Source organism: Pelodiscus sinensis, chromosome 1 (assembly GCF_052426305.1).
Source record: "Pelodiscus sinensis isolate ZL-2025 chromosome 1, ASM5242630v1, whole genome shotgun sequence".
Lineage (NCBI taxonomy): Eukaryota > Metazoa > Chordata > Testudines > Trionychidae > Pelodiscus > Pelodiscus sinensis.
The window spans coordinates 163,773,069-163,794,051 of record NC_143052.1 but is presented as its reverse complement, the minus strand read 5'-3'; positions in this window follow the sequence as shown (position 1 = coordinate 163,794,051).

Sequence of the window (20,983 nt, the reverse complement as noted above, 5' to 3'; positions counted from 1 at the left end):
CAGATTCTATGATTTCTCTCATTACCGAGATGCCTTATAAGTAAGAGACCTTTAAGAACATTTCAGTAACATACAAGAACTTGGATGGCAAAAGCTTGCAAATGGATCTTTAAAAGTAACGGAAAGTCCTAAACATCGTCTATTTCATTCCACAAAAGGAATATGCCAGTTGCCAGATTAGATTTTCTATTCATATAACAAAAGTTGTAAATGATATATTATCTACTTTCTTATCTTATTTGTAAAGCAGAAAAAAAAATCCATTTTATTGAACTGGATGCTCACCGCTCTCTCACTAATGCAATATAAAGGTCCTTTTTATATTACTAGAGCAGAGTTTTAAATTAAATGCAGCATATATTTTGTCAGTTGAAGCATGGCAAGTGTGGCCTCCCTGAAAGAGAAGCTGACAGTCTTACAGAGTGCAGAGAGAACCTATCTATAAACATTACTGACTAATGTATCACCACTTGAAAGACCACAGTTCTTGTCCCTTAACCGATATCAAGGTTCTCAAATTGGGATTGAGATTAAATTTAGAATATAACTGCTAATACAAGAACCAATCAGCAGCTTTTTAAATAAATTTGGAATAGCAAATAAAAGCTTTCAGGATTTCCCTTCCCCCTCCCCCCACAAAATAGCGTGAAGTATTCCTATGACCTATATGAAAATACAATACCCAAATCCTTGATTAATCTGGGGAGAAGGTTTTAAACTATAAAAATAATTTACAAGTGTATTTGCCTTTGATCTACCATGTTGGATAGGAGAATCAGATGTGAGATCCTCCCTCCCCTTTTCACCAAAGTCAGCTCCTTCACAAATAATTTAAATGAATCCATTTTTTTGGTCTCTACAGAATTCTAACAACTACAGTTGGTTAGTGAAGTTAAGGCTGCATTCTGCCATTGGACACCCATGCATGGTTCTTACTGAACTCATTGGAGTTCTCAGGGATACTGTTTGAGAAATGATTTGGTCCTTTCGTTTCAAAAATAGGCCTAATTGATAAAATTTTGTAGTAACAAATTTGGGTTTTTTTTTTTAAAGCCATGCTACTTGTGTACCAGTACAATCCCTAGAAAGCATAGAGTACGCAAGAGCGCTATTGCTGCCACACACCTCTGTCCCCCCTGCCACAGCTGACAAGAGAGCTTATCTAAAACACAACCCAAAAAAGGCCAAAACAAAGTCTTCCATCAGTTCCAGCACCACAGTCTCCTATTTCACAGGCTGCCTTACCTGACTGCCAGGTGGCCTTCTGCCTCCGGCAATCCCAGTTTCTCTCAACCACACTGTTCCCCTACAGTTTCCTGCCACTTTTTATATTGTGAATCTCCTGAGTCCTCTTAGGAGGGTCTCATTTTGTAATCAGGGCTGTCTTACCCCAGGATCTCCAGTCTTCAGGCAAACAATGTAACAGGGTATTGTAGTGGTATAGGCTAGCTTATACCACTACAAATAAATTATACCAGCATAAAGATATAAACATACAGGCAGTCCCCAGGTTACGTACAAGATAGGGACTGTAGGTTTGTTCTTAAGTTGAATTTGTATGTAAGTCGGAACTGGTACATATTATAGGGGAAACTCTTGCCAAACATTTCTCCAGAGCTCAGTTTTATTCTCCCACACCTCACTTCCCTCAGTCCTTTATTCTCAAGATGAGGTGTCTGCTGAGAAAAGCCGCTCTGTGTCTCCCTGGTCTGCTGGGGAGGGGTGCTAGCTTTGCGTCTCCTTGGTCTGCTGGGGGGGAAGCAGCTAGTGCGGGGTTGCCTCACCCCGTTTGTAAGTAGGGATCTGATGTAAATCGGATCCATGTAACCCGGGGACTGCCTGTATTTATAACTGCGTCTACTCTAAGGGGTTTGTATCACTTTCCTAATATCAGTACAGTTAAAGTACTACAAAGTTTGGTGTATATAAGAGTCAAAAGCTTGCTTAGGAGCAGCACCAACTGAACGTCTCCAAATTTTTCTCCTTTATTGTTTGCATTTTATTATTTTCTCTGAAGAGAACAAGGGCCCCTAATTTCAGAAGTACTTGACTATACTGAGTACTTACTTTAAAGTATCTAGAAAGCACTAGGTACTCCCAATCAGGCCACATTAAGGTGTGCAAAATAGAGCAAGCTAAACTGGAGGCACCCAAAATTATGAAAAGGTAGGAAGAGGTAATTATTACTGGTATTGCAGTATAACACAAAAAGGGGATGAACAAGTTATTCAACTAAAGCTTACAAATACTTGGCGTTTCAAGCAGAGTTTACTTCTGTTGCCACACAGCATTATTTACAATATTGGTCTTTATCTGTACATGAGGTACAGTGTATTATTATTTTACCTTAAAATAACTCTTGAAAAAGTACCACCGAAAACTAACTAAAATGTTTGAAATGTACCCTTCCAACTTATATTTACTCCAGCAAAAACTAAGCCAAATACTACTTCTGTATCTGTAGTCTCAGGAAAAGTATTGTTTCCTGACAAAGCAAAAATCAAAATGCATAGGATAGGGTTAGTGACAGATTGAGTCCCCAGTTCAGCAATGCACTAAAGCTCATGATGAAGTCTATCTTTAAAAAAAAAGACTCCCATGGATAAGTACCCATGCTTATGAGCTTTGCAGAGTCAGGGCCTCAGAGGGAAAGAAAAACAAGGAGCACAGACAAGAAGGAAACCACAAGCTACTTTTAAAGTCAAGTTTCAAACATATTTTGCTTAAATTATGCGTATTTTAAGTTATCTTGAGCCTAAGAATGCAAGGGCTAGAGACTATCTGAGCTGCTGACTATTTCTGGAAGACACTGAACACCTTTAACTCCCATACATAATAGTGGGGAATGAAGCAGCTCAGCCCCTTGAATGACTAATTAGCACCCTGCAGAATAAACCCACAGTTCATACATGTCAAGATTTTCAAATATGCCTAAGGGATTTAGGAACACAGGTGCCATTGATAGCCAGTGTTGTTTGTGCTCCTAACCCTCTTAGATACTTCCCTGTAGTGCCCAATAATGCAAATATTTATTCACATCAATAAGTGCACTCAGGCTAGTGACCCCATTAAATCAATAGGATGGCCCTCTGGGGTAAAAATCATACATGTGCGTATTTGCTAGAAGTAGGTCTCTGTGGCACACCAAAAATTTCATTTAAACAAATCAGCCATTTGGAGTGAGGAGGGAGAAAGAAGAGAATTAGACTGGCATCAGCAGCATTGTGTGATTTTGAAATTCATCCCGTTTATGATAAAATCGTTGTTCAAATCAAAAGCGTCAGTTCAGCTTAGGATCCCAGGAACCTGTCAGTACAATTCTGACAAAGGCAAGCGCTATGAGCTCATTTATTATGAAGTTTCTAAAACCTCGTCCTAGTATGACAATCAAAAACTTCCAAACTAAAATGTTTGAAGAATATCTTCTTGAGGTAAAAAGGAATGAATTTTATAGCCTAGAAACATAGCAAAACATGGCAGGGAACTGACAGTTGCCAAAAATAGGCCTAAGCATTATTTATACGGTCATCAGGTACGCAATGAGGCAGATGCAAACAACTTGCTATTAGTTTCTGGCTGTTCTATTCAGAATCTGCAGGTGGTATATGTCCCCTTAGCTTCTAGATCACCACAGGAAGATACCAACATTAGCCTGAATACAAAGTAGAGCTAAACCAGCACTGAATATGCATCTTCTCACTTTCAAAAGCCACTGCATTTGACTCATGAATCACAACTAATATGTGTCTTTGAAGTGTATAACCAATCCAATGAGGTATGGTTGTGTTTTCCCTGTCATTATCCCAAATGTACAGCATAAGCAGCTAAAGCCACAAAAGGGTTAACTGGAGACAGCTACATTATTTCTATATACTTATAATAAGGGTGGTATCTCAAAGACCGTTGGATAATAAATGTTGGCTGGCAACCAATGATTTTTAAGGGTTGACTACTATAAGTAAATATTTTTTTAGTACAGTAGAGACCATAACAAGATTTTTCTTCTTTAAATATGAAATTTTAGGGAAGTTACCAGTTAGTACATTTTGTCATTAATATAAAATCTAGGCTTAGATTTACAGAGCGTTTCATATACTTCTCAGTGACTTGGAACTCTGTCTTGGACAGCCCCTTCTAGGTTTGAACACAAAACCAAGCAAAACATGATAAATCAGGTGAGTTTGCTTCATATTTTCAGACACATTTATTCAAACCCAAGATATAAAGTGGGGGGACAACACAGTAAATTAAAGTAATCAAAGGTTTGCTGAACCCCCAAAATTAGAATAGTTAAAATTCTAAACAATTCTACTGCAATGTCTATTCAAAGGAAAACAACCAGTTCCTGTTAAACACAGACTCGGGGTTAAAATGCAGAGGAAGAAATATGGAATACTACACCCTTCACACAATACAGTACTTTACATAAAAAGTTAGCTAAGCCGAATACAATAAATGTGACCAGTTTTCAGAAAAATATAATCCTACTTTTAAAAACTAAATTTTCAGCCAAAAATATTAGTTTTCCAAATGTTTATAGGGAAAAGGAGGCATTTAGAACTGGGATGCCTATCAGAAATTGTTCAAAAAAAGAAAGTGCTCAGTCATGTGGTATTGGTATTCATTTGCTGATGAGCTGATTTTACCCCATGTGGTTATGAGGATTCTATTTCACATGGCTGGAAGACAGACGTTGCCATATTCATACCAGGATATTAATGAGGTAAGGTGAGCATAAGCTCAAAAGTGTACCGTTTGCACCTACTGTCACAAATGTGCATATATGTGCTGTAATTGTAAGAGAGAAAGGTGTGACTGAGTATTCTTCTCTCCCTGTTTCTTCTTTACAACCCCAGACGTTAGGGTGAACTTGTGAATACACAACATTTTGATTGTTTAAATTTAACTTGTGTTTTTAAATTCAGACTAATACAGTAAAACCTGTGTTATCTGGCACGCTCAGGGATTAGGGCATTCCGGTTTTCTAAAAATTCCGCTTATCTGAGGGTCCCATAAACCTAGGAAAAACCAATGGACAATAATAGTAAAACTCAAGTTTTTAATATTGGTAGTTTTGTAATGTGAGGCAGTTGGTCTCACATTTCTATTTTGAGTCAAAGATGATGAGTACTTCTTAAATAAAAAAATTGTTAAACCAATCACGGTAAACCAAGCTAGGCTGTGCGCTTGTAGATATGACAATAATGTGGCTGGGGGCAATGCCAGTTAAAGTTTTCTGGTTAACGTGCCGGATAACAAAGATTTCACTGACATTACCCCTAAGTCGGCTGCAATTTATACTTTGCTACCAAGCTCCAAAAGCTACAATTGAATTGCAAAGGCCATAGATCAGGGCTCATACACACACAAGCTATAGCTGCCACATTTCTGCCAATGTGCCCTAAAAGCCAGTTAATTGTAATGGCAGATTTGGAATTACCCACGCTTTGACTGCTCCCATGAATATTAATCTCAGAGTTGTGATTACTAGAATTGTGGTGGAAAGCAACATTTTTCTCCTGAATAGTCAAGTTTCAAACCTGTTATCAATGTTTAGTTGTAATTTTTTGAAAGAACCACCACAATGTCTTGTTTGGATATTTTAGAATTACAAACATTTCAGAGTTACGAACCACCTCCATTTCCAAAGTATTCATAACTCTGAGCTCTACTGTATCCCCTTAATGCCAAAGAGAACATTTCAACACAGAAAAAGAACCTGCGTTTACTGCCATTGTCTAGATAACTGCTGAATAATTGCTGTAAAGCAAGGTAATTAGTGTTTCTTTCTAGGCCCTGTATGTCTGATAATAAAAGTCAGTCTCCTTATAATAAGTCATTTGATTAATATGAGTGTGTGGTAATTTCAGATTAATTCCCTAAACATAGTGATACCCATGCTCTAGCAAAATTGATGTAAATTGATGTTGATATAAATTATCTAACACAAATTGAAATTTACAAAAACCATTAAGCACCACAAATATGAAGATAAATCATACTCAGCAATCCTTTGGATTTTGTTGGCTCTTCCATAATACAGATTACTAAATAAGAATTATTCAAACTTTTGGATCTTGTGCTATAAACACAAAAGTTAAAGGTCAAATTGTAAATGGATTTAGTCAGTCATTGAGCAATAACCACCACTAAATCTGCTGACACTGTGTGCTCTGTATAGTCATTCAGTACTCCAGAGATTTTGATACAAAAAGTGAAGAGATTTCATAGAATCATAGAACACTAGAACTGGAAGGGACTTTGGCAGGACCAAGCACCATCTAAATCAGGGCTGGGCAAGATGCTGTCAGTGGGCCACATCCAGCCTGCCAAGCACTTTGATCCAGCCCGCAGCAGCAACCCGGCTCCTCCGTTAATACGTTGCCTGGCAGCCGCCAAGGGCCCTTTAAATAGCAGCAACTGAAAGGGCTCCTGGTTCACGGCTGCCAGGCAACAGGGTAGCAGCAGGGCCAGGAGCTGTGAACCCTTTGGTGTGTCCTTAATTCAGGGATGGGCAAGATAGGGTCCACGGGCCAGATCCAGCCTGCCAAACTACTGGATCAGGCCCACGGTCATCCTGCCACTCCCCCACCCCAAGGCCAATGGAGACCTGGGAACAGGGGAGTGTGCAAAGTCTCCTCCCCGCACCAGTAGCGCATGACAACAGAAGGAACCAACAGCTCTTCACTCTCTAGATATCATACACCACTGGCGTGGCAGGGGCAAGGGGCAAAGACTTCACATGCTCCCTCACTCCCAGGCCTATCAAGGGAAAGCACACAAAGTCTCCTGGCCCTGCCCCTTCCAGGGCATCCTGTAACCACTTGTGAAATTTGCAAAGTGGCACTCCCCCCTCAAAAATTATTGGCCACCCCGATCTAGATCGTCCTAACTGATATTGGTTTAAGAGCAGTTTGGACATCTCCAGTGATGGAGATTCCACAACTGCCCTATGCAATTTATTCCAGTACTTAACCATTTCTACACAATACAATTAACACTGAAATATTATTCACTCCTCCTAATTTATCATTTTAAACATTGGCAATAATTTAAGAGTCACTCTTACATTCATTCACGCTGCAGCAAGCTAACATACTGAAGATGGACACTATACCATGTTCACCAATGCAGCAAGCTCAAGCAATTGAGCAGTTACAAGACTGGTTTCTGAACAATGTAATTTTCATTTCCCTAACACCAACAGAAAAGTAATGTAAAGCCACTATTTCATCACCAAACCCATCCCCCCAGGCATTCAGAGGCCTGTGCACCCTGGATTTGTGCACCCACAATTCCAGGGAACTATTGAGTAAGCTTTGTGCTCTTTAGTGAGGGAGCACATCTTCAAGCTCATCTAGCCACTTCTTTCAAAAATGAACATTTGAGAAGAGCAGGACAGTGAGTGGGGAAATCATATTTAGTTGCACAAACCTAGATTCTACTGGAAGAACATTCCAGGTTCATATTCAAAGTAGGAGCATAGTAACGCCATCTAGTAGTAAGCAAGTACCTGTGTAAATGCTTAAGTTCTGGGCCTATGTATGTGACAAATCAAGGTGACTGTGGTAACTAGGGGAAAATGGTGAAGGCTTAACAAGCTGAATTTATTCTTACCCTTGGTTTGCAGTAGCCCTGAGTACCCTGTTTCTCCTCCATAGAGTTAGCAGACTGAGGGTAAGGCTAGACTGCGGGGGGGGGGGGGGGAATGAGGGTTCAAAATACCTCTGGTGTCCCGAAAAAAATTCCGCCACATCCAGGGAACGCATTTGCTCTTCTGCTTTTTTTTTGGGCGGGGGGGGGGGGGGGCAAAGAGCAAATGCGCTCTTTCAGAAGCCCCTTTATCCTCTTTCTATGAGGAAGAAGAGGGCTTTCGAAAGAGAGGGTTTTCTGACATTTGGCCCAATCTAGACAGGAAAATGTCGGAAAAGCCTCTTCCAACAAAAGAATCCGAAAAAGGTACATAAAATGCAGCGCGCATTTTGCGTAGCTTTTTCCAACAAACAGATATAGTCTAGATGTACCCTCAGTGTCTTATAGGAAGAAAATCTGGACACGGACCCAGGGAGATTTGTCCTTAACAGGAGGATTCATTCAGAGAATTTGATGGAGCTGTCCCACTCCACTGAAAGAGCCCAGAAAAGGGGCCTTCCCATTAAGCTCCTTTATATGAAATCATGCTGGCCAAGGGAGTAGGTTAGGGCCATCTATTGTGCAGAGTCTGCTACCTTGGTCAATGCTCAAAGGGATAGGAGCAAGGGAAGAGATACTTGAAGGAACTAGAGTGAAAGCACCAGTCTATACATGTAAACGCTTGCCTGACTGAAAGTGATGTGTCTATACGTTGGAGAAGCCATCACGGACCATTCGCACCAGGCACATCAGCCAACTGAATTATAAGTTAAGCTATTGTGTCTGGTGTAATACACACCAGTTTCTAGCAATCAGAGGCTGTGTCTTCACTGGCGCATTCCTGTGCGAAAACAGCTGCTCTTGCGCAAAAACATGCCACCTGTCTTCACGGGCCATGTGTTCTTGCGCAAGTAAACTGACATTGTACTGTAGAAAATCAGGGCTTCTTGCGTGAGAACTCTGATGCTCCCTCTCAGGAAGAAGCCCTCTTGCGCAAGAGCTCTTCCAGAAGAGGCCAGTGTAGACAGGCAACATGAATTTCTTGCGCAAGAAGCCCCTATGGTTAAAATGGCCATCAGAGCTTTCTTGAGCAAGAGAGCGTCCACACTGCCATGGACACTCTTGCACAAAAGCACATGCCAGTGTAGACGCTCTCCTGTGGAATAGTTTTTGCACAAGAACTCTTCCGCAAAAGAGTTTTTGCACAAGAAGCTGCCAGTGTAGACGTAGCCAGAGAAAATTTCGATTACATCAACATTTCTGGAGGTGCACGGGGCATCCTGACTCATTTCTGTGGCTGCTTACTAATATCCGCAGTAAGACTCCCATTAACATTACAGTAAAAGCAGGGGTAGATCAATCATATGGCAGCAGGGTCTGCACTAAGAAATGAGTGCACCATAGCTGCATCATGCCCAGCATAGACAGATTTGCTTGTTGACCAGCTGGCACCATTCACGGAGGTGGTATTCCTATAATGACAACAGGAACATTACCACTGGTGTAGGCTATGTTTACACTAGGAAATTAAATTATACTACCATACTTATTGTGTTATTGTTTCCCTTGTGTAGGCATGACCTTCAGAGCTTTTGAAAATCCCTTCCTAACAGCAATTAGCATACTGCTAACCACCTATATCTCCCCTATTCTAAGAGAGGAGAAAAATACTAGATTCTAATTTGTAGCAAATGATGACTTTCTAATTTGACACTTGCAGTCTGTGTGTTGTCTTTGAGTACAGTAGCTACTTAGCTTTAAAAAAATGCATAGGTACATTAATACAAAGCCTTACACTGGTGTAATTTTATTGCAAGTCTTGTGACTAGTTTTATGTCCTGCCTAAAGATGTAGGGGCTGAAAGCAAGAGACCACATGAAACTCCCAGCTTGCATTTTAAATCAGAACAAGCTTAGTCCTTATAGTTTTAGAGAGCTTCTTTGAAACACAAAATAAGTGCTTCCTAAGGGCTCAGTATACAAGGGGCACCATTACTTCCCAAGTACCCCTTGCAGCCATGTTGACTGCAAGGGGGTGCTTGGAAAGCATTGCATCCCCTTCTATACAGAGACTTTAGGAGGCACTCCCTTCATGTTTTCAAGCAGCTCTCTAAAACCATGGGTGGATAGAGGAACCTGCATAAACAACATAGTCAAGAAAAAGCCAAACTCCTACCTACTTTACAGCAAGGCTTCTACATGCATTTAGTGGATCTTACCTCAGAATCCAGAGGAAACTTTGGAGTCCCAAAACAATAAGTTCCTAGGGTCCAGCAGCAGCACCTTCTACTTTAAGGCTTAGATGTCTCCATTATATGGAGAGTTCCACCACTGTTTTGCTACAGGGATCATCCGAGTCCTCCCTACATAGAGAGCTTTTGACTAAATCAGATTGCCTTGAAACTCCTCTCTTTTGGTGTTTACTTTCATCTCTGGATTGCATTGGGTTCCTCCTCTTGCTCACCAAACCTTTTTACTTGGCCCAGCTATTCCTTCCTTATTTAATTGCCTTCCAGCTAACTAGGCACTTACTTATGCCCAGGTGGATCTGGGTTGGCTACTAGACCAGTTTTTGTTTTTCAAGTTTATCCTGTACAGACTAACTCGCCTACCCCCTGAAACGTGGGCCCTAACAGATGACTAATTTTTTGAGAAGCCACTACAATAGTTAGAAGTAGGATTTATGTTTGGTAAGTTTCTCACTGGCTATGCGCTCAATAATAGCTGAATTGTGTTGCTGATCACAGTTGCTCAAAAAAAATCACTAGGAGAGGTCACAATTTTTAAGTTAAGATGATACCTCTTTCTTCCACTCCTTATGATCACACTATTAATGGTTAAACCATTAATACCCATTGCAACACTTCCTAATGAATTGAAAAGAGTAAATTCCCCTTGTTGAGAAAAGTACTTCTGAAGTGAAAAACCTGTGTTGCTGCTTAGAATTCTGCTGAAAAGCAGAAGTTCAGACCAAGGCTGTCTCTCAGGACAAAAATAAACCTGAAAATGTTACTCACTCATTGTGAGCAGAGAGCTTAAAGGTTAGAGTTATAAGCACTCAGGCAGGAGGCTTAAGGAGCAGAAAGAGAAATGCCTAGTTAAATACGGGCTTATTTGTGTATAAAATCTACATGTAACCAGTTGGAACACTTCAAGTGGTGTCGCTTGCAGCATTCATCAGCTGTTTGAGGTTAGCTGCTAAAATAAAGGCAGAGGGAAATATTGGAGTTAAGTGGGCCTTACAAAATTGCAAGAATGGTTGGCTGCAGATATGCTCTGAGGAAACTACTGTCAGCTGTGGCAAAAAAAAAGAAAAGAAAAAAAGAATGTACTTGTAATTAAGTGCTGCTGAACAGAGTGCAGCCTACATACAAGGTAGATCACTTGACTTTACTCCCTCTCCCTACTTTCTCGCTCTGTTTGGCACTAGCTATTAATCACCATAGGGTTAAAGCAGGGGTCTCAAACTCCTGGCCCAGAGGTTCATCTGTGGACCAAGCACTTCCTTAATCCCATCCACAAAATAGTTTGAAAAAGTTGTTTAATCAGGCCTCACAGCTGCTGGTCTGAGGGGCACGGCACGCAGGGACTCATTCTTGCTCACTGTCCCAGCTGCAGAGAGTAGGGTTACCAGATGGTTTAACTAAAAATACCGGACACACACACCCCCCCCAAAAAAACCTGAGGAAAAAATTCTGTTGAGGAAAAAAAGGGGGGAGACCAAAGTTGTTGAACAAAAAAAAAGAAACAAAGGACCTGATAGTTATTAAGCAATAAATAAATAAATAAATAAAACAGCATGGTCCCTTTAAGAAAAGCCTTTGAAGCTTTTTGCTGGCAGCCATCTTGTTTTCCTGATTTAGCCAGAAGACAGCTTCCCTGCAGAACCAGGGGGAAGAGCCCGGGGAGCAGCCAGTTGCTGAGTGTCCAGTATTTTCACTTTCTGGCAGGGGAAAAAAACAGAAAATACCGGACATTTTAGGTATTTTCTTATTTTTTTTTATTGGACAGGAGGCGAAAATACCGGATTGTCCGGGTCAATACCGGACACCTGGCAACCCTTGCAGAGAGCCCAGGAAGCTGCACAATGTGAGCCATGCTGGCCAGAGAGCCACCCAAGCTGATGCACTTCTGAAGCCAGCACTGTGGGACCAGCAAAGTTTGCTTGTGGTTACCCCAAGCATGGATGGGGGATCCCAGCATGAGGATGTGGATGTTAGCTGGGGGGCCAGGTGGGATTCCAATGCCAGGATGCAGATACTAGTGGGGAGCATCCCAGCGCAAGCACTCAGTTTCATGTCTTTTGTCGGATCCTGGTCTCTGGGCTCCTGGACGCAGGGGGAGACACGATCAACTTGCATGTACAGTACTGCCAACCTCATGTGTTCAAAACTCATGGATCAGGCCCCCTGTTCCCTAAAGAGAGATTGATTTCTTGAAATTACAGATAAAAAATATAGGCAGGTATCTTTTTATTTGCATCTGTGTTTTAAGGTCTTTGGCTGAACTTAGGGCACATTTACTAGCTTTTCTCCACAAACCACAAGACCTAAAATCTTCCTTTTAAAAAAAAGGAGGAGGCGGCTGGGGTTCTCTTCTAATACCATGCTCCAACAAACAAGCATAATCTACTAAATCAGAGAGATTTAGTGGTGCATGAGGCATCAGGTAGTAAAGTTCCTAGATCTGACAATCTAATAATGTGTCTGTGGCTTTCCAGAAATAAAAGAGGCTTGTGATCAAGTAAGGAGAGCTGGCACCACTGAGATCTAGTTAGTTTCACAAAATAAGTGAATAGTTTTGCAGCTTACACCTATAGACGGGATAGCACAGAACCTCCCACAGGTCATGAAGCTAGCAGAAGGAATCCACTCTCACCCTGTTGCACTGCTGGTGGTGGCAATGGGAACACCTGGCAGATTTTAAAGATTGAGACGGGAGATAGAATGTTTCCCAGCAAGGTGTAATCAAGTCACTTATCTGTAGTTAATGGAGTAGCTATCTTGCCAAGGAGAGCAGTGTAAAAACCACCATTGGAAAAATGCAAACTTTGTGTGACATTTTCAAACTCCATTTTCAGTTCTGCACTTTTAAACTGGTTTGACTGGGACTGACTACATGGTTATAAGGCATTGGCTCCAGTTCACTGATTGGCTTAGCCTTTGCCACATCCAAAAAGGGTCTAAAGGAGGGATTTTGACTCTAATGCAAAAGTTTTACTTAGATGCCTGATGTTTGCGAAACAAAAATCAGGAAAAATATTGATTCAAAAAATCCATTAGTGGTATAACACCCCTTAAAGTCAATAGAATGTCACAAGAGATGAATAAAAGTAATTATACAAAAACAGGATAAGCTTTATAAAGAGATCTTAAAGACCAACATGAAGCCATGTGACATATCTCCCACTGACCTGGAAATCATAGCTCAGGACAGATTGTTTTGGTGGCAAGCTATTATACAAGCTTTTAAATGCTCCAAAAGCCAACATATCCCGAAATTACAAGATAAGCATAGGATCCAAAAATGTGGCGGATTTTTATGTGACATATGTAGTTGGATTTGCAGATTGAGGAGTGGCCTAGTCACTCACTGACGGCATCATAGAAGATGAGATCCAACAATCAACAGTTCAAGTCCATACTTACAATGAATAATTATATTTGATAACTTTGCCAAGTGATAGAGTGTGTTTGTTTTTTCTCTATGAAAGCATCTCAGATGCTAGAAATGGGGAGGGGGTTGTACACCGATTATAAAGGTTCCTCCCTGGTCCCTCAGGATCTGAGCCATCCTGGACCAGGGAGTTTGCCAGACCAGGGGAGGTCAATGGTTCCCTGCTGGCTGCTCTGCTGCTGGCTCCTCTCCCTTAGGCTCTCAAGGCTGGGGCTCTCTGCCCCCACAAACTGCCCTGCTAATGCTGGCCCAGCCGAGACTCCCTGCTCTGCTGCCTGCCTGCTGTCACCAGGGGTTTCCCAGGGATCTTTGTCCAGCACCACCAGGCCGGCTCTATTGCCACCAGGGTTTCCCCTACTGAGGCCAGGACTCCCTGACTGCCTCTTGGCCCTGCTGCCAGGGTTCCTTGGATGGGGCTCCTGGGCTGCTGCATGGCCCCACTGCCACTGGAGGTTTCCCAGCTAGGGCCACCCGACCACCGCCAACCTCAGTGCTGCTGGGAGGTTCCTGGGGTTCCCAGGCCGGGTCCGCACAGCCACTGCCAGCCCTGCTACCAGGGGCTCTCCAGCCACCTGACCCCACTGACGCTGAGGGTTCCCCTGCCTAGCCATTGCTAGCCCAGCTGGGACTCAGCATTTTGTCAACATCTGTGGTCATTGCTGGTTCAGAGAGTTCCAGATTTGGGAGATTCAACCTGCTGTTGGCAAAAGTATTTGATTCGGGCATATAAAATATGTGTGGTTGCATCTTCTGTTTTCACGCTGTTCTAACAACAGCAAGATGTTAAAAAACATCCTGCAAATTGGTACAGAAAATCTCTGCATAGATTTATATGAAGCTTAAAATTCAGCAGAAGTCTTTTCAGAGAAGAATTGAGTTATAGAGTTTATGGCTTGAGGCTATCAACTGAAACTGGGCTTTAATTAAAATGGATTCAATAAAGCTGGAAAGTCTTGCACAATATACTTTTTTTTACATGACTTTAAAATCAGCTTCATAAAGTTGGTGCAGTTTGTAAGTTTTAATGTGAAGTAACTGTACTATATGGATTTCAAAAGGACGAATTAAAAGATAGAAATATGAGCAAGGTATTAGAGATGGCATTTTCTGACCCAAAATGAGCTATTAGCACTACATCTGCAGCACATGGAATTTGTTCATGCTACATATGTGGCTATCAGCTAAAATGTGTTGGGTCTGTAGCTTATAAGAGCACGTGGTTTTGCAGTTTTCAGTGGGTATGTATTGACTAATCAGTATAACTATAGGTCTTTGTGTGAGAGTTTTGCACTGCACGCATTTAAAACGTGTTTTACAAATGATGCCAAATAATCAGAAATGTACACACATTGGCTGTACTGGTCAGTCCAGTTTTAACTGGAATCTGTGGTGAGTGTTTATTGTTTGTATTGCAATAGTGCCTAGAGGCCTCAATGGATAACAGATCCCCATTATACTAGGCACTATGCAGTCGCATTGTCAGAGACAGGCAGCCCCTGCCCTGTAGAGCTTACGGTCTAAATGCAAAAGGCAAGCAAAGAGGAAAGAATTATTATTATGGGAAATAAAACACAACAGAACTTTCTACCTAAAACTAGATCCAGGTTATGGACAACGGATTTGAAGGACAGAAATTCCTTGGCAATATGGTGGAGGGAAAAACAATCTAAAACTCTCCTACATACAAGAATCTTTTATTGTTATTGCTCTATAAATTGTTTTGCCATTTTATTTAATTTTCATTGTATATAATTTTTCCAGATTTCACTGGTGTGTATTTGACAGGAAGAGCTTAATTAAAGGGAAACTGTAAGATGTCAGTAGCTGAGCTCACCTTGATATTCATGTTGAGAAAGTAGACTCTAAAGCAAGTATGTCAAGCGCCCAGGCAGTCTGATTGATATATTCAGCCCTCATAAGAGATTCAGACTCTGAAGAATGCAAAACTTTCATTTAAAAAAAAAAGTTTCCAATCCTTATGCTCACAAAAATAACATTCCCAAGGTGCACGGATGTCATGCTTCTGTGTTTCATCTGAAATATAGTAACATTGACAAATAAGAACATAAGAACGGCCATACTGCATCAGACCAGGTCCATCTAGCCCAATATTCTGTCTTCTAATAGTGGCTAATGCCAGATCTCCCAGAGGGAGTGAACAGAACAGGTAATCATCAAGTGATCCCTCTCCTATCATTCATTTCCAGCCTTTGACAAACAGAGGCTAGGGACACCACTTCTGCCCATCCTGGCTAATAGCCATTGATGGACCTAACATCAATGAGTTTAACTAGTTCTTTTTTGAACTCTGTTAAAGTCCTGGTCTTCACAACATCCTCTGGCAAGGAGTTCCACAGGTTGACACTGTGCTGCATGAAGAAAATCTTCCTTTTGTTTGTTTTAAACTTGCTACCTATTAATTTAATTAAACATAGATTAAATACAGTTGTGATTGGGCACCTAATTTGTTCATGCAGTTATTTATAACTGTGCACACTAACTGGGAAACCATATTCCCAAAGACCAAATGAACAGAGGGAAGAGATATTGCTTATCCTACAATCATCCCCCAAAGTGAACAAAGTTTAATGCCTCAGTACTTCATTCATTAACAGCATGCTTATTACCTAAAGGTCATGTTTTCTCCTCTCCCTCTTTTTGCTAATGTCCTGTTGTCAATTGGGAGAAGATCCACAGTGGGCCAGGGTTAGTAAATCATCCTAACTTAATAACTGAATTCTACAGACCATAATTAAAAGTGTAACTAGATACTCTCTACAGAATGGAGATTGACATTGTCAGCCTAATGCAAATTAAACACTGTTGATTGAAAGTGTAAAATTCCACAGATATGCAAGTTTAAAATATATCTCCTGTGTGTAGTAGCCACGATGCTTTCTGGGTCACTGTAAAGTACTATTCTTTAAGGTTTAAAGAGCATTAATATTCAGCAACAATACTCTGAAGTTGAGTATTGTCTCCTTTTTGGAGATCTCAAAGTACTGTGCAAAACCTGTTAAATTAAGCCTCAATAGCCCAAGGGAGTTGAAAACTTAGGCCTCAAGTAGCTATGTGATTTGCTGTCTGGGGTATAAGAACAGAACCCATGTCTTTGGAATCCCCTTTTGTGATCCAAAGATCTAGGAAATAGGATAAAAAGTGACAATGAACAAAAGAAGGAAGCAGGTTTATTGTGTGGATTTATGGCCTTTGGGAGGTTTAATTCTTGTTACTCTTTTTATAGGGCAATTTCTTCAAGTACAAGGGACAATGCAAAAGTTTTAATTGTTCTAATAAAGGACCCTGGCTTGAATGAGCTGCTGTCTTCACTTTGGAAGGAAGTGATAACTATAAAACAGAATTACAGTGAGCAAACTTTTCTCCCACATTACTGTGGGAGCCAGTCCCTCACTTCGCTGACCAGGGAGAACATCATCAAATGTAATTAAGGCACCAGTTCTGCAAATGGAATCCTGAAGCAGAACTCCCGTTAGTTACTTTGATCAAGACTAAGTACAGGATCAAAGTCTAACCAATGCAACAGAGTAAATACTATTTACTATAAGTATTAAAAAGCACTGACAATGGTAACGTCTGTTCTGAATTGCACTAATGCATCAGTTTGTGTCACTTTAACTACAATAAATACATAACTTTTTAGATCATTGGGTCTTAAGAGAAACATGCATCAAAGTTCTATTTTGCCATCATTTTAGCCCCTTTGGCTTCCAATCATGCTCCTAACACAACTTCTTTTGTCTCCAGAACTCAGAGGTTTGATGTTTTTCTCACAGCGGTCTAATGTGAACATAACTCCATGAATTTCAATAGTTACTCCAATCCTAGAGTAGTATCGCTTAAATCAGAATGAGATCTTAGGTTACTCCGAACAACCACATTTATGCACTTTGAGAATTCTAGAGTTCATTAAAGCAAAAGAATGTACTTGGCTTTATTTATTTTGCTTAAATTGCAATAAAAGCTCTACTCACACTGGCTAAAATTGCCCCAATTATTTAATTGATATGTCTATATTTATTTAAAAAAACCTCCTTGGCTCAGTAAATGTCATGTTTTAGCTAAAGAGAAAGTTTGTATTCTAAAAATCACAAGTTTTTACATTGAAACTCTGATAGATTCTTTACTATAGCTTTGCTGCTGGACATCTATAAATGTATAAAATATATACATCTGTACCATTATGTTTATGGTAGAAAAATGTCATCATTAAATGTTAATGAATTATTTATTTTAAACTACCTGTATGTATGTACCTGAATACATCTTATTTACTTGGCACTGTGTACCTGTACAATTAGAAACCTATTCCTATTTCATTAGAAGATGTGTAAAAAGGCTATAGGTCTTAGCTAGTTGAACATTTTGGAAGGGAAGAAAAGCATCCAAGTTCCCTCTTGCAGAAGAGTCCTATAGATAATCACTCTCAATTGAATTCAATTTTGAAACTAGCATATAGGGGAGACATAATTCCTTATAAATTTTTTGTAAGAAAGTGCAAAAGTTAGCTGTAGCAATCATTGTAAATTCTAGAGATAAACAGAGTTCTACAGAACATGAGATTTCCATGATCTATTTCTCAGTGGCTGAAATCCTGGATTCACTGAAGTCAATGGCAAAAGTCTAAATGACTTAAACCTTCTAGGTTTCATCACTATTAAACTGCATAGGACTGTCCCATAAAAATACTGTGGTGTTATCTTTTTGAGCTTAGATTCTGTATCTGCAGTAGCAGCAGACATAAGAAACTATATGTCCATCACAGGGACCCATAGGTTTTCAGGCACTTCTTTAAAACATGCAATTGCCACTCCAGAACAACTCTGCATTTTGATTTTTTCCTGTTAAGTTTCTGAAGAACTTTCATAACTTTTAATGAGATATCATAATTAATCATGGAAATGTTAACACATGAAAATCTGAGACCTCTGTGTTTTTTTAGAAGTACATATTTTAATTAGTATTGGCTGTGGGACACCTCTCTGTTTATTTAATTAAAAAAGCAGGATTGCAGCAGTACTGCTTGTAGTGAAGAATGAGGTTTTTAATAGGTATTGAAGATGCAAGGCATCTGCACCATCAGCAGCAGGAGGTCTTTTGTACTAGGTACCACAATATCCAATCACTTAATCACATGCTGAAATAAGCAATTAGACACCTCAGTTCAACCCAACAGTAACATCTAAGGCCAGATTGAAGATGGCTGCTTCCAAAACATTTCAGTTTAATGTTCACAGGGGACATAAAATTTATAAAGTAAAATCAAATCAAAATGTAAAAGCACATGAGTGAACTAGGAAAGTACTAAGACTACCACTATTCTGATTAGGCTATAGATCAGAAAGATGTCTTCTAATGCTGGAGGAATGGGGAGGGGGAATCACTCCCTACAGGATTAAGTTAGAGTATTTGGTAGAAATTAATATCCCCTGGATATTGTTTTCAGACAGACACTGCAGTTATCAATTTACAAGCTGACACACAAATAAGCGATTTGTCACAAAAAACAGCAGGAAGAGAAACATTGTATGCATGTATGTGTATGAGTGAGGGTAGATTATAGCAAAATTATACCAGTAAGTAAAAGGCTTTCTGAAATAATTCATTACAACAAAGGATTCACACAGGGAGGGAACATTTTTGAAGACTAGCATAATGCAGTTGCCACAGTGTAAGCACATGGATGATTGTATGGCACTCCCATTGTAGTCCAGCAAACAAAGAGTTTACATGATTGAATCCAAGGTAAGTATAGGCAGCTATCAAAATTGGCCCTCTATATCTATGCTTTGGTTTCATAGAGGCCCATGGAATGTCATGAGTTTTGGATTCTGTAGACCACTTTCTGCAGTGCTCTAATGAGAAACTAATCACCCACAAATCCATATATCAATCTTCATGTCTCTATATAATTTCTGTCCAACAAGTAATGTACTAAATAAGCACAAAGGCATATATAATCCAATAAGTGGAGACCTTGATCTATATGGGCAAAATCTTGCATCCAAGTAAAGTCCCACTGAAATAGTTATGATGCATGCAGATCCAACTGAACATTAATGCCTGCATTAAACTATAAATCAATATATAGTCATAAACAATGCTTAAATATACAGTTTCTTTTATAACTCAGATGACACTTGATCAGTACTCACTGCCCTTTGGGTTGGTAACAGATATTCATGCATGTTCATAAGTAGTGTGATTACTTCAACGCTGGTTCACTTCACTGGAAACTTGAAGTGTTTTGGTCATGTGATATAAAAACCAAGGCTGTGTCTACATAGCCATTCTTGTGCAAGAAGCGTGCAGTTCTTGCGCAAAAACTTGCACAAGTAAATTTACAGTATAGTATCAGAAAACGGGGCTTCTTGCACAAGAGCACTGACACTCTGTATGAGGAAGAAGCCTTCTTGCGCATGTGTTCTTGCGCAAGAGGCCAGTGTAGGCAGGCAGCCAAGTGTTTTTGCACAAGAACTGCCCTCCCAGGAAAAAAGCCAAGTGGCCGCTTGGATGCTCCCTACCTGAACTCACAGCTCCTTACTTCCTGGTTACAGGACCCCCCCTTAAAGTCATACGCAGCCTGCAGAGTCCATGCAGCAGCAGCAGCACAGCCAGCAGATCCACCACGCAACCCTGCCCTGCTACATCCAGGAGCCCCCCCAGAGATGTCTGCTCCACAGGCACCCCGAAAGCCTTCACCCTCCTCCCAGCAGCCACCCCGGGGCTGCCAGGAGGCCCGGGAGGACACAAAGTGGCGTGCCCCTTGCTGGTCCCAGGCAGAGGTCAAGGCCCTTCTCGACCTGTGGACTGAGGAAGAAGCCCTTCACGACCCCCGTGCCTGTCGCCGGAATGCAGACATTTTTCGCCGCATGGCCCAGGCGCTCTCCCAGCAGGGATATCCAGCCCAGACCCTTGAACAGGTCTAGGCTAAGGCGAAGGAGCTGCGCCTGGGCTATGTCCAGGCCACAGAGGGGCAGGAACCGATACCTGGGTCCACTATGACCCACGCCATCCTAGGGGACACGGCCATGGAAGGACCCTTGGTGCCCATCAACACCGGCCTGCGCCCCCCCGTCACCAGGCCAGCTGAGCTAGAGGAAGAGGGTGACCTGCCCACCAGGTCCGGGTCAGAGGAGGACGAGGACGACCAGAACATCACCGTCACCCTCCATCTGGAGCCAGTGGTGAGCAGCCAGGACATCTCCCGGGGTTCATCCAAGGCTGGTGAAGGATCCTCGGGTGAGTGTTGCGCTTCTCACTCGCAAGAGCAGGGGAAGCCGGGTGCCCAGCGGGAAAGGGAGGGAGTGTTACTCAGGCAGTTCGAGCTGCACGCTGTGTAACAATACACAGCACATGCAGCCTCACTGTGTGGCATGTGGACACAGCAGGCAGCGCCAGGGCATACCTGGGATCCTGCTGCTCGCACACATCCTGCCTGGGGGTAGGGGGGATGCCTGCTGGAAGCAGCCAAGGCCACAAGAGCTCAGGCCAGATCCCACACCTTCCGAAGGGTGCCTCACACAGACAGCACGCAGCCTGTGATGCCCTCCGATGCCCTCTGTCCCCAAACACACCAGAGCCCCCTCGCCCCACAGACCGCCCCCCCCATACAAACAGGCCTATGTGAGGGAGGGATGGCACAAACCCCTGGGTGA